At 39.3% G+C, this 15,872-nt stretch overlaps 1 pseudogene; it reads right to left on the bottom strand.

The window, feature by feature from the left end:
* Window positions 1–3,005: 3,005 nt before the first annotated feature.
* LOC145064445 (putative mitochondrial protein AtMg00820 pseudogene) lies at window positions 3,006–3,362 on the bottom strand (annotated as a pseudogene).
* Between the last annotated feature and the right edge of the window lie 12,510 nt (window positions 3,363–15,872).

Here is a 15,872-nt window from a genome sequence, read left to right on the forward strand (position 1 = left end):
AATTGTGGATCTCAAACGTGATCCTCTGTTCTTCCTTAATATAGTTTGTAGAAGAATAAGCTTTAGACAAGATCGAGAGCGGAACATTCTCTATTCTGGATAGTGTGATTTTTAGTGGAGAATACTTGAGGCATTCAATCATAGGAAGCATGAAGCTATCATACTTTACTGGGTCGAGATCAATCACCAAGTCCTGATGTTGTTTGACTGCCAGAACAGAAGAGTGTGTAGTTTGATCTTGAGCAGAGATGCTTTCAGAGGAACCCACCATTGTTGAAGCTTTTTGAAAGAAGAAGATGAATAGAGGAGTGCTTTGATCGCCAGAGATTTTGAGAGGATTTTGTGAGTGGTAATGAATAGAGAGTCGTCAAAATCCTTATATACCATTTGATTTGTGAGAAAAATCCAAAGAGAGAATGCATCAGTTACTGGAACGTCACCTGAAAAAGTGTGACTTGACAACTACAGATGTCAGTCCCATACGTCATGCGGCGGTAAAGTAGCTGTCGATTCAAAAATTTCATGCACCCATTTGAATTCTTATCGACAATGAATTGCTGCATCAGCTTTTCCCTTTCGCATTGAGAGTGATTTCATTTGTCTTGCATCGAAACGAACTTCATTGATTGAATTGCGAACTTGAAAATAAACATAAGTACAACGAACTTGACTTTTTGAAAATCACTAGGATCTTCGTGCAAGAGTGTCAAAGATAAAGAAATAAAACAATATTTTTACTGAGATTTTGTGAGGTATAAATAAAGACACGAAACTGTGGATCCGGGGCAAAGATCTCTTCCTTCAAAGTCAAGAGAGACTAAGAAGTGTCTGTGTGGTTTCCCGTTGAAATACGATCAAGTGTTTGATGAGAAACATTGAAAGACATCATTTAATTAGGCTTAATGGGTGGCTAAATCTCTAACCAAACAACGAACTTGATATAAGTACGAATGTTGGATGAAGTACTCGTGTGACTAGTGTAGTCAGTTAAACGACTATGTTTGGAATTATGTTGGTGACAAGATTAAATCTTGAAATCTAAAAAAAAAATGGATCTTATGGGAAGAAGTGTATTGGGATAAGAACAAATCATTAAGATCTCGCAAAAGAAAAAAGAGATTTCTTGGTACAAACCATAAAAATGGCTTTCGTTAATTCCATGGTGAAAAACTTGAACATTTAATTGTTCGCCATCAATTAATGTAAGTGTGTTGGACTTTGGGTTTCACGTAGTTCGTGGTGAACGAAGCTAAGATCATTAACATAGAAGTTGTGTGACCATAAACCTTAGTGGTGTAGCTGAGAGTCTCAAGGGTTACATTTATGAGTACGAAGGCAATGGAGAATTGTGAAGGTGGTTCTAGAGAAGCGAATGTACCTCTGCTATGTGAAAGTGAGAAGAGTAAGGTAGCTCATGACTAATGTGAATTTAGCTAATACATAGATAAAGAAACTTATACCTGCCCTATCAAACGAATTTAGATATGATATGAATCTGTGCTTCCAAGATCTTCTTAAGATATTTTTGGTGTTTTTGAGATTTGTGAAAATAAACGAAATAAAAATAAACACACACAATATTTTTATATTTTGAGATTTTCTGAAATAGAAATAAAAACAGAAAAGATTGATAGATGAAAGAAGGATAAGAAATAATATACATAATGTACAAAAGGATATTGGAAAATTTGAACCACGAATGAACATTTGATTGCGAACTACTGCAAGCGTTCGCACCAATTCGTAGTATTAAAGTAGACTTCGAATGAATAGTGGACTACGAACTACTGCAAACATTCGCACCAATTCACAGTGTAATCATTATGTGTGTGAAAGTGGTTTTGGAACAGATTCAGCTTCCATCATTCCTAGGCCTTGAATAATTCTATTAAATATTGTTTTAGGCAAGGCTTTGTGAATATGCCAACCAACTGATCAAAGGATCTCACGAAATGAATTTCAACGTTCCCGTCTTCCACATGATCCTTAATGAAATGATGCCTTAGTGCTATGTGTTTCGTCTTTGAGTGTCGCACTGGGTTGTGACAAATGCAAATGGCACTTTCAGAGTCACAATATAGTGGGATTCGTTTCATGCTTAAGGCATAGTCACAAAGCTAACTTTGAATCCAAATGACTTGAGATGTACATGAGGCAACAACTATATATTCAGCTTCAGCTGTTGACAAGGATACATACGTTTGCTTCTTGGATTGCCAAGTGACAAGTTTGCCATTGATAAATTGGCATCCTCTAGTTGTGCTTTTTGTATCTAATCCACATCCCCTAAGGTCAGCATCCGAAAACGCTTGTATGAAGAAGCCTGGTTTCACAGGGTACAATATGCCAAGTAATGAGGTTTGTTTCAACCATCTGAAAATATTCTTGACGGCCACCATATGAGGTTCGCGAGGATTTTCTTGGAACCTAGCACAATAGCAAACGGAAAAAATAATATCTGGTTTACTAGCTGTTAGATACATCAATGATCCTATCACTTGACGATAAATGGTCATATCAGTAGCTGGTTTTTCTAGAGTTGGTGTCAGTTTCGTTCTGAATGCCATTGGAACCTTCGCATTAGAGTCTCCCACCATGCCAAACTTATCTAGTAAGGTCTTCGTATATGCTTCCTGATTTATGAAAATGCCTTCTGGTCCCTGTCTTATATTCAATCCAAGGAAAAAGTTAATTGGACCCATGAAGCTTATCTCAAATTCAGTTTCCATCAACTTTTGGAATTCAGCTGTTAATCTGGGATTCATAGAACCGAAGATGATGTCATCAACATAAATTTGGATGATCATCAAGTGGTCACCCTCTTTCTTGCGAAACGTTGGGTCAATCAAACCCTTTTTAAATTTGGACATTTTAACGAAATAAGCGAGAGTATCATACCAGGCTCTTGGAGCTTGCTTCAGACCATAGACTGCCTTGTCTAAGATCTAGCAGTGATTAGGATACTTCTCATTTACGAACCCAAGTGGTTGTTCCACATATAAAGTCTATTCTAATTCTCCATTTAAGAAACCACATTTAACGTCCATCTGAAACACCTCGAAGTTCTTGTGCGCTACGTATGCCAAGAAAATGCGAACAGATTCCAACCTTGCAACGGGTGCAAAGGTTTCTTCATAGTCGATGCCTTCTTTCTGACAATACCCCTTAACCATGAGTCTCACCTTGTTTCTTATAACATTCCCTTCTTTATCCATTTTGTTGCGAAACACCCACTTTAAACCTACAACCGATGTATCTGGTGGACTTGGAATTAACCTGCAAACTTTGTTTAGTTCTAACTCGTTGAGTTCATCTTGCATCGTTTGCACCCAATCAAAATGATCGAGAGAAACATTAACCATTTTGGGGTTCTACTTGGGAAACAAATGAGTTAAAAATACAAAATTCCACTTTAGAGAATAATGCAGTTTGTTTCACTTTTCTCTGAGATCTCGTGAGAACAATTGCAGAAGATTCACCAATAACTTAGGTTTTCCGGTGATCTCTGGTCCATTTGGCTAGTTAAGGATAATTTGGATCATAAGAGGGATCCAATTCAGCGTTTACTTCTTCGAATTTTGATTGAACGTCAGAATCATCATTTTCATTCTTATTCTCCCCCTCGAATAACGAGAGATTCTCTTCTTAAAGAACTGAAGTATCTCCTGCGAATGGAGGTTCGTGAATCATTATGGGAGGTGAGTCGTTTGTATCAGAGGGTGGGTCAAAGGATAGAGACGAAGTGTAACCCTCCCCCTGTGATGGAATGTTCATATCCTGTGGTGTAGATTGCTCCACATGAGGAATTGAATTGGAATCAAAATTCTCCCCCTGGAATGTAGTACTTGTGTCTTTAGGCACGTTTGCAGTTGATGGCTGATTGTGCATGTCTTTCGCAACATCATCAATTATCTTCTTCAATTCATCTTCTTTGTTTTCAATTGCGTTCGCTTTAGATGTGATAGCCTTCTCTAGCTCATCAAAGAGTAGCATGAATTCGTCATGCAAATTGGAGATTAGAAGAGTGACTGGACTTGGCTTAGGAAAGATTTCCTCTGATTGACTCTGATTCGACTGAATCCTCTTCAAGTAGTTGTCATCAAATGTAACATACTAGGTTTCTTCCATCTTCTTTGAATGTTTGTTGAGAACCCTATATGCCTTGGAGGTCAGTGAATATCCCAAAAATATTCCCTCGTCAGCTTTCGCATCGAATATATTTCGTTGTTCCTTGGAATTGAAAATGAAACACCTGGAACCAAATACATGGAAAAACTTAACATTAGGTTTACGATTATTTACGATTTCATAGGGAGTAATAAAGAATCGCTTATTCGGGATAGATCTATTTTTGGTGAAACAAGCAGTTGCAATAGCATCCGCCCATAAATATAAAGGTAGACATGCGAAAGTGAGCATAGTTCGTGCAGCTTCACACAAAGAGCGGTTTTGCCTTTCAACTACACCATTCTGTTGTGGAGTGTAAGGAAGAGAAAATTTGTGTGAGACTCCCTTTTCAGCAAGAAATTCTTCAAACGCTTGGTTTTTTGAATTCCATCCCATTGTTGTTGCGAACATTGCGAACCAGCTTTTGCAGTTGAAGCTCAATTTGCTTTATAAAATCCTTGAGTTTAGAAGTAGCTTCATATTTCTGTTTAAAAAAATTACCCAAGTAAAACATGAAAAATCATCAACTATTACAAGAATGTACTTACTGCCACCAACACTTTCAATTGCAGAAGATCCATAAAGGTCGATATGTAGAAGTTCCAATGGTTCAATGACTTTCGTGTTTACAATAGTTGGATGACTCTTTCTGCTTTGCTTCCCCATCTCACAGGCTGCACACAAATGATCCTTATCATACTTCAAGAGAGGAAGACCTCACACCTGATCACCAAGAACAAGCTTGTTGATGTCTTTAAAGTTGAGGTGTGAAAGTCTTCTATGTCATAGCCAGCTATCATCAAAGTGAGCTTTCGTAAGCAAGCATATTGCAGGCTTCCCTTATATTGGGTTCAGATTCAAAGGATACATTTCTCCTTTTCGCTACGACTTTAAGAGAACTACTTTCGTTTTCTTTTTTATTATCTCAGATCCTTCATCGTCAAAGGATACTTTGAAGCCCGTCCTACAACCAATTGTGAAATGCTAATTAGGTTGTGTTGTAAACCTTCCACATATGCCACCTTACGAATTGAAAAATCTTCATTCGTGATCATCCCATAGCCTTTGATCTTTCCAAACGAGTTGTTTCCATACTTAACATTTCCACCGTCTCTGAGAGCTCGAAACGCTCGCAACTCCTCCTTCCTCCCAGTCATGGGACGTGAGCAGCCACTATCGATGTACCATTCAGTCTCAAATTGCACGCCACGTATAACCTACAAAAATTAAGCAGATTTAGGAACCCAAAGTTGCTTGTGTCCTTGTGAGCCTTTTACAGAAAGAGGAAAAGTAATAGCAAGATCAACAGTATAATTTCGTTTAACTAATGTGGTTTCATCTTTCTTAGTTATTGTGAAAACTTTTACTTTATTATTTTTCATTTTTGTTTCTTTTGAATCATATTGTTTTTGTTTATATTTGATTTGATTCTTGATGAATTCTTTCTCAATTTTCTTTGAGTAAGTAGTCGATTTCTTGGTTTGACCTTCAGAATCCGAGACTAACTTTCCCTTTCCTTTGACATCTTTGAACGAAGCTTTTGTGGGATGAGAATGATGAGATTTTGGTTTCTCAATGGGCTTCTTTGAAAGAAAAGGTTTTTGAACAAAGTTCTTTTTGGGTTTTTGTGGATTGCAAGAATGACAGTATGAACATTTATTGGGATTCACATGCGAACGAGCTTTCGCATTTTGATTGGAAGATTTTTCTTTGCGAACATATTTGTAATTTTGGGATTGTCAAAATTACTTGCTTTCATGTAGATTTCTCTAATATCTCAGATTTCTTTGGCGATGTTCTGCCCGGAGTTTGCTTCCGAGCAGGCTCAGATAACATGTTATCTGAGCATGCTCAAGACCGACATTCGATAGTTTGTTGCTACCCAACATTTTGATACACTATTGGAGTTACAAGAGGGCGCTAGACGGCATGAGATGGAGATTAAGTTAAAGTTGTAGGAGCAGAGGCAGTCCCCGACGCAGTTACAGCCTATACCATAGCAGCCCAAGATCGTTGATTCTATATCTGGGGGCTAGCACGGCCATACTTGTGAGAAGTGAGGGAAGGGCATTTGGGAGTTTTGTAGATCATATAGTGTGTGCCAAAAATGCGGAAAGGAGGGGCACCTTGCAAGGGATTGCCACCAGCCAGCCCCGATTCAGGATATGAGGATCTGCTATCACTGCGATCAGGTTGGTCACATGAAGACCAATTGTCAACAACTCGGTGCCAGACCGGCGCAAGCTCCAGTGTTGGCTACATTAAGGGTTACTGACGGGGGTCAGGGTAGAGCAAAGCCTTCGAAGGCTTGGGGACGCGCCTTCCAGCTTACAACTGAGGAGGCCAGGACAGCACCGGATGTGGTTGCTGGTATGTTTCCATCCTTTATCTTATTGATTGTATATGTTTTCTGCTTAAATGTTTGTACCTATGATTAGGTACATTCTTAGTGAACTCCTTACCTGCTTTTGTATTATTTGGCTCGGGAGCGAGTCGGTTATTTTTCTCTCAGTCATTCAGTAGGGAGTTTGATTTTCCAGTAGGAGAGCTAGAGTGTCCGTTGCGAGTCTCTATCGCCAACGAACATGGGATTTCTGCTTCTTTAGTCTATCAGGGTTCCGTGTTAGATATCTTCGGGGTATCTTTCTCGATAGACTTGATTGTGATTCCCATGGGGATGTATGTGTGGTTGCAGTTATGGATTGGCTCAGTCGCTTCGGTTCCATGATTGACTGCGAGGGTCAGCGGGTGGAAGTTCGAACCCCAAGTGGAGGAGAGCTGATTATCTATGGTGAGGGTACCGGAGTGGTTCAAGGTTTTGCTCAGCTGCCAGGGCTCGACAGTACTTTCAGCACGGGTATGCAAGTTATTAGCGTATGTGGTGGATACACGGGTCAGGGATCAGATTATGGTTTGGGATGTTCCGGTTGTCAGAGAGTTCGTTGATGTGTTTTCGGAGGAGTTACCCGAAGTGCCTCCGGAGAGGCAGGTCAAGTTCAGGGTCGACCTAGTGCCAGGTCCGACCCCGATCGTCAAGGCGTCGTATCGGTTGGCACTACCAGAGATGCAGGAGCTGTCATCACAGCTGAAGGAACTGTTGGAGAAACAGTTCATTCGTCCGAGCAGTTCTCCATGGGGACCACCGATTCTCTTCGTCAGGAAGAAGGATGGTTCACACCGAATGTGCATTGACTACCGGGAGTTGAACAAGTTGACAGTGAAGAACCGTTACCCACTACCGAGGTTAGATGATTTTTCGATCAGTTGCAGGGAGCATCTTGGTTTTCCAAGATAGACCTAAGGTCCGGATACCATCAGGTCAGGGTTAGGGAGGAGGACGTGGAGAAGACCTCATTCCAGACTCGTTATGGACATTATGAGTTCGTGGTGATTCCGTTTAGGCTCACCAATGCGCCGACAATGTTTATGGACCTAATGAATTGGGTATGCATACCGATGCTCGATCGCTCGATCATCGTGTTTATAGATAATATCCTGGTGTACTTCAAGACCAGAGAGCGACATGATGAGCATCTATGTGAGCTACTTGGAGTTTTGAGACGAGAACGGCTATATGAAAAGTTCTCGAAGTGTGAGTTTTGGTTATGAGAGGTTCAATTCCTTGGACATCTCGTTAACCATGAGGGGATTTTGGTCGATCCGACAAAGATCGAGGCAGTTATGCAGTGGGAGGTTCCGAAATCTCCCTCAGAAATCATGTGCTTTTTAGGATTGGCATGGTACTACCGGAGATTCATACATGATTTCTCCAAGATTGCGATACCCCTCACTCGTTTGACGAGTAAGGGGTGGATTTTCGGTGGGGCCCTGAGCGGCAGACTGCGTTCGAGAAGCCGAGGCAATGAATTTGCGAGGTGCTAGTGTTGACACTCCCTGGGGGAGTCGAGGATTTTGTGGTGTTCTATGATGCATCGATCACTGGATTAGGAGCTGTCCTTATGCAGATAGGATGAGTGATAGCATATGCATCGCGGCAGCTAAAGCCGCACGAGATGAGATATCCCACACACAAGATTTGGAGACATCGTGGTAGCTGATAGCATATGCATCGCTGTGGCATTCTCTCTCAAGATTTGGAGACATTACCTATATGGGGTCCGTTGTACCATATACATGGACAAAAATAGTCTTAGACACATCATGGATCAGCCGAACCTGAACATGAGACAGCGCAGGTGGCTTGACGTAGTCAAGGACTATGACTGTGAGATCCTTTACCATCCTGGTAAATCGAATGTGGTTGCAGATGCCCTAAGCCGTAAGTCAGCTGGATCTTCTGTTCCATCTACATATACGAGGATATCAGTGGATTCTCCACTCGTAGGCTTGATTATGGAAGCTCGGGCTGAGGGTGTACAACAGGAGAACTGAAAGCTTGAGTGGATTAGAGGTGAGATCACCCGATTTGTGCAGGACAGTCGGGGATTGTTGACCCGTTGTGGTCGGGTATGGGTCCCAATGTCTGGTGGGGTCACACATATTGTAGTGGAGGAGGCTCATAAGTCTCGCTTCTCTATTCACCTAGGGCTACCAAGATGTATCGGGATCTGAGTTTGAGCTATTGGTGGTCATGCATGAAGAGGGAGATTGGTTGGTATGTCAAGAGGTGCTTGACCTGAAGGATGGTCAAGGTCGAGCACTAAAGGCCGCATGTCAAGCTACAGCCTCTGGAGATTCCCATGAGGAAATGGGAGCAGATCATGATGGATTTTATCACCAAGTTGCCGAGGACGACGAAGGGATATGATGTTATATGGGTTGTCGTGTATCGACTGACCAAGAGTACCCACTTTCTGCCCATCCGGGAGAGCTCATCGGCCGAGAAGCTAGCCGACGTGTATATCTGTGAGATCATTGCTCACCATGGAGTTCCAATCTCTATCGTATCAGACCATGCTATTCGGTTCACCTCCTGTTAAGGGTAGAAGTTCCATGAGGATCTGGGCACGCGGCTACATTTTAGCACAGCTTATCATCTTTAAACTGACGATCAGAGTGAGTGAACTATAAAGACCCTCTAGGATATGCTGAGAGCTTGCATTATTGATTTCGGTGGGAGCTGGGACTCCTACCTACACCTTGCAGAGTTCTCCTACAACAACAACTTTCACTCGAGCATTGGCTCTCCACCTTATGAGCTGTTGTGTGGACGGAGATGTCGCACCCCGGTCTGTTGGGATGAGGTTAGCCATAGAGTGATAAGACGGACAGAGGTAGTACTATAGACTACCGAGAGGATTCAAAAAATTAGGCATCGACTGTAGACTGCTCAAAGTTGGCAGAAGAGTTACACCAACCGGCGTCGATCTAAGTTGGAGTTTCAGGTCTTTGACATGGTGCTACTAAAGGTCTCACCTTGGAATGGTGTGATTCACTTCAGGAAGAGGGGAAAGTTGGGTCCCCGATACATTGGGCCATTCGGGGTTATTTCCAGGGTTGGCAAAGTGGCGTATAGACTAGATCTTCCGGAGGAGCTTAGTTAGATCCACAACACTTTTCATGTTTCACAATTGCAAAAGTGCATACTAGATGAGGAGACAGTGGTATCGTTAGATGATATTTAGGTCGATGAGCTCCTGAATTACGTGGAGAGACCCGTGGCTATTCTTAAGAGGAAAGTGAAGGTTCTACGGAACAAGGAAGTGCCTTTGGTAAAGGTACAATGGGAGCATCGGAGGGGATCCGAGTGGACTTGCGAGCCGGAGGCAGAGATGCGGGAGCATTACCCGGAGTTGTTCACCGCAACAGACTTCGAGGATGAATTCTAGTTCAATTGGGGGAGAATGTAACACCCCGACTCCCAGGTATAAACTATAAAGTTTTATATTCATTATTAAAGAAATGCTCGACGAGTTGACTACCCCAACTCGTCGTGTAGAGACATATATAGCCGCGTGGATTCTAGAACCTACTCGACAAGTTGAAGGACCCAACTCGACGAGTTGAGGCTGGACAAGAAAACCCTAGTTTTTAGGGTTTGCACCCTATTTAAAGGACCTTAAGTCCTTCCTTCCAGTCTCCTTACCACCTCTTTACGTCCAGAAGCAAACCCTAATCGATCTAACCCTATTTTGAGTGTGTGAGAGGCTAAAAGTTTGTATTTGGTGCATTTCTTGAAGAGGTGTGAAGAGTTAAGAGCTTGGAATGAGAAGGAGCTTATAGATCCAGCATCTACATCGTCATGGCTTTCATTTGAAGATAAAAAGTCATTACCACAACTTCTCATTGTTTAGATCTCCCCTTGTGAAAGAAAATGGTTATTTCTAGTGCAAAATGGAGTCACTTTCGGATTTGAGCTTGTCATAAGGGCATGGTTTCAGATCTAGACTCCTTTAGGCCCTTATGGACTTAAAGCATCAAGCTTTAAGAAGCTTTGTCCCTCCTCCATGTCCAAAACCTCTTCCTAAGGCTAGTTATGAGTGGTTTAGCTTCTTGGAGCCTTGCATGCACGTAAAGTTAGCAACTTTACGTGGTAACTACACCCTAGGAGGCTAGATCTACAGTTTGGAACCTTGGTTTAGCTTAAAAGCGTCTGAATGAGAAAAGGGCTGAAGGAAATCGACGAGTTGCATAGTCAACTCGATGAGTTAGATGAGGGTTTCCCACTTTTGGATTATGAATGAACTCGATGAGTTAGTGAGTTAAGTCGACAAGTTGGTTAGGGTTTTCCCGACATTTTGGACACTACATGGACTCGACGAGTTGTCTGGAAACTCGGCGAGTCAACTAGGTTTTTCATGGTTTTTGAGTTATGAAGGAACTCGACGAGTCAATAAGCTGCACTCGACGAGTTGGGTCAACATGGACTGTTGACCTTGACAGTTGACTTTGACTTTGACTAAGGGATGATGAGTTGGACTTTTGAGGGTATTTTGGTAATTTGGGATATTGATGGACTTGGTCCTATGGTGGTTATAGGTGGTGGAGTTCGTGGCTATGATTCGACAGTTTGATCTCATCATTACAGTTCGACATTGTGAGGTGAGTTGTTCTCACTATACTAACAGGGTCGAAGGCACCAATGCTGACCCTTTTAGGATTTGTATCTGGGTTTATTGCATGATGATATGTTAGTGACCTGTTAGGTCGGTATCCTAGTATATAAGATGAAGCTATGTTAGTGACCTGTTAGGTCGGTATCCTTGTATATAGGATAATGCTATGATTAGTGATATGTTATATCGGTATGTCTATTTCTATATGCTAACATTTGATATTTATGTGTTGCTTGTGTAATTGGGTATGGGTTGAGGCGGTCTCTGCTTTGTGCTCTATGCCAACATACCCAGGGTGTCCCGGATAGACTGCAGACCTGGTAAGGGCGTACTAGTCAGGCCAAAGGCCCGATGAGCGGTCCGGATAGGCTGAAGGCCCGCGAGGTGGTCCAGACGTGTCGATGGCTCGGAGAGCGGTTCAGATAGGCTGATGGCCCTGTGAGGCGGTCCAGTCAGGATGATGTCTTAGTATGCATGCTGTTTGTTTGCTATGATATGGCTATGTTTGTATGACGTTGGTATTTTGGGCGAACTCACTAAGCTTCAGGCTTACAATTTTGGATTTTGTTTCAGGTACTTCGGATGATTGCGGGAAGGCGAAGGCGTGATCATGCACATCCTCACGTTTTTATGACTTTGTTTTATGGGATACTCTGATATGAAACTATTTTGAAAATATTTTGTAATAAATAATGGTTTTTGAATGATTGAAAAAGTTTTAAATTTTCATGAATTTTAGGGATGTTACTGCTAGTTGCTTATTTGTTTATGTGTATATGTTGACATATTGTGGTTGGGTTGAGGCAGTCAGGTGTTGTGGTGAACGCCAAGATACACGAGTGATCCAGTTGATATTGTAGGCCCAATGGAGTGGTCCAACTTATGTTGTAGGCTCGGGAGCGGTCCAACTTATAGTTGAAGGCTCAGGTGGCGGTCCAGTCTTGTGTTGTAGGCCTTGTGTTCAGGCATTGTATGTGTTTTGCAATAAGGGGTATTTTGGGGGAACTTACTAAGCTTGGGCTTACAATTTTTGGTTTCCATGTTTCAGGTACATCAGATGATAGGGGCAAGGTGAAGGCGTGATCGTACACATCCTTCTGTTGATATATGTTTTGAGAGATTTTGATACTTCGGTTATATAGATTTGACTTGAAAACAATGTTTTATAACTTATGGGTTTTGTGTGAATGTTTTACGAAAATGAAAATTTTTATTATGAATTTTGGGATGTTACATAACGAAGGATTTCGTTGTCCAAGGTAGCAAGAACCATGAACATGAACACCATCATGGGTGTTCGTGGTGAGTTGTGATGGCTACGACGAAGAATAACGATGAATAGAAGGGTGAGGGGTGTTTGACTTGGTTGACTAGCTGTTCAACGACTAGTTTTTTATTTTTCATTTTTTTTTATATTTTTTTATCTATAAATACCACTTCACAACCATTGAACGGCGAACACACATCGGCATTAATGATGAGTTGGTGGATCTTGAAGATGAACAAACTCTTCATCAAGCGATACAAAGAAATAAAGTGGTTTCTGGTTCGTCTTCAAAAAATTCAAGTTCATTCGTTATCGATCCTTTTGGAGAAAATTTTGATCGATATGTCCAACTACAAGAGAGCAAGGCGATAATTATAAATCGGGTGGAACAAAAAAAACTAGACACGCAAACGTCGTTTCAAGACGCACAAACGTCATTTCAAACCTAAATCGAATTGGAGATTTTGAAAATGAAAGCCGACGACTACGAGGACGAAGATTTGTAGATTTTTTTTCTCACAATGAAAGTATCAATCCGAATGAAATATATGAATAAAAGGTAGTTTTTTGTGTTTGGAATTTTTATGATTTTTTATTTTGTCTTTATTCTTTTAAATTCTTTTTTTAGTTAATGTATTGTCTTTGTTTTTTTAATGAACGAAAAACTAGTTTTAAAAATAATTTATATTTTTTATTGTATTTTTATTTAATTTTAAATAAAAAAATGATATAAAATGTTATTTTAGTGCATGTACTTAATGATTATATGTTGTAATGAGGTTAACGCCCCCACCATCTTAGTGTTAGTGGTGGATGCTCATAATTTAATCTCACTATACTTAAAATAAATAAATAATAATCCCTATTCTAATAAAAGAATAGGTTAAATCTCCGTTTGTCATATGTCATTTTATTAGACATCATAATTATTATCATGCCACATGTCAATCTATTGATTATCTATTTCAAATATCAAAGTTTAAATTTCTCGCTCTAATTAAATTAAATTAAAAACATTAGAATATCAATTAAAATAAAATTAATACAGATTATAAGGTCACGTATTTATTTAAATCAACGATTATAATTTTATATAACTAAAAAAATATAATTTATTAATAATTTTGAGTTTTTACTGTGAAAATTTAATTAATTTTGTAACCGTGATACCCACGGATTATAAACTACTAATATAAATAAATAAATAAAACCAACTTATGTGGCTATGCAATAATGGACCGTATTTTACAACTTATAAACCCACCATCTTTTCATACTCTTAAGTCTATAATATCTTTTTAGGCCTACTCTTTTAATCGTGTAGATTGTCGGCTTTAGATTAAACATAATCTAGGACAACTTCGAAATATATCATCATATTCCTAACCTATGGTTTCAAAATTCAAAGCCTCCAAATAAATAAAGCGAACTTATCTCGCTTTTGAAGAAGTTTCCTCCAAAATGCATCTTTCTTGAGTTCCATGTGTCTTATATATTGTTTTTTTATCCTAAAGAGGTGAATTTTTATTATCCTTACTAACAAAAAACTAAGGGAGTCAACAATTATACTATATATTAAAAGAAAAGTCTTGAGTTTTTCCACAAGAGTTTGCCATTTTAGTAGATTTAGTTCTTGCTCCAAATTGCTCCAAATAAAGATTTTATATTTTGGTAGATTTATTCCTTACAAGTTATAAAATCTTTTGGTTTAGTCTTTCACAAAAATATTTTAGATTTTGGCAGATTTAGTCCTTTCAACAAAAGTTTATATTTTGTTAGATTTAATCTTTATAATTTTTACATTTTCAAAAAAAAATCTGTAAAATTTCTCTTTTTACAAATACAATCCATATGTCTATAATCTTTATATTTTGGCAGGTTTGAACCATTTGTAGAAAATTAATTACAAAAATCGTCACTATAATTTACAGAAAATTTCATTATATGTTTTTTTACAGAAATGGTGCATCGCTTTCGCTATATGACTTTTGTGTATTTGTATGTTTTTTCCCTACAATTTCATAGTCACGCAATGCCTCCAGGCCTGAAACCTCGACTGAGTCCCCACGAAGCGATGATAGGACATTTTCTAGTTACAATAAAATACAAAGAATTGTGTTTTAAATTTAAGATTGTCACAACTGGGAATTTGATGCCTTGTAAACATTAAACAATGATAACAAATGTGAGCCAACAATGTGAAAGCATGTATGAAGCTTATTCAGTAACAACAAAACTTCATCAAATACTTCATTCAAGCGCTACAAATAGTCAACCAAGAATTGGAAAACCCTTGAAATCCCGGTTTAAGTCCATTTTGGGCTATGATTTCCTTATTGGACCTAATGGATCAATAAGTTTCCAATTTAATTATCTTGAACATCGAATTCTCAAATGGGCCCTAATTGGACCCATAAACATGAAACTTAATATTTTGGGCCTTATAAGCCTAAAATGAACTAGGTTAGCTTTAATGGGCCTTATTGGGTCACAACCAATTTAATTTAGCCCTAATAGGTCATAAAAATCATTCTTTGATTTTTATTGGGCCAAAAATCATCTAACATAACCATAAAATGGGCTTAAGAATATAAGGCCAAATTCCTTTCTTTTCCCCTCTCCTTTCTCGGCCCAACTACACCAAAATGGAAGAGGGTTGACTTCCATTGCCACCTTTTTATTATCTCTTGGATCTCAATGCAAAACTCATGTCCCCATGCACACATCACCTCATCCACTCTCTCTTCTCTCCTCTCTTTCCTTCTTTCGGCCGAACACAACACCAACACACACACATTTCACTCAAACTCTCTCTCAAAGAAACTCTCTCCATTCTTCATAAAAATTTCGAGATTTATAGCTTGATCAGGAGTTTCTTCCACAAAAATCATCATTCAAGGTAAGTTTAGGTTTAGATCTATGATCTAGATTCTTTGTTTTATAAAAAATCTCTTCTAAATCTATTCAAACTTGTGATCTTGCATCCAAGAAGCCACTAGATTCGAGATTTACCAAGAGGACTTGCTAGGATCGAAACTTTCTTCCTTTCTCTCTTCAAAACCGAAACTCCAACTCAAGGTGAGCTTCATACCCCTCTCTTTTCGGTTTTCATGTGTTTTATGGGGGAGAATACAAGAAAATGTGTAGATCGATGTGTATATGCATGCTATGTGTGATTTTATGCATGTATATATATATATATATATATATATATATATTTATGTGTTTTTGTGATAGATATGTAACTAAAAAGCAGTGAATCTCGAGATCTATGATATGAGAAGAGAAACAAACATAATCCAAGTTATTTTACACTAAACAAGTCAAGGATAATAACTTATAAGATTATGATAAACATATTTCCACATAAAAACCCATTTTTGGGCTTAAAATGTCAAATATACAAAACTAGGGTTAAAAAT

Source organism: Lactuca serriola, chromosome 7 (assembly GCF_051521515.1).
Source record: "Lactuca serriola cultivar US96UC23 chromosome 7, Lser_US96UC23_V15, whole genome shotgun sequence".
Taxonomy (NCBI): Eukaryota; Viridiplantae; Streptophyta; class Magnoliopsida; order Asterales; family Asteraceae; genus Lactuca; species Lactuca serriola.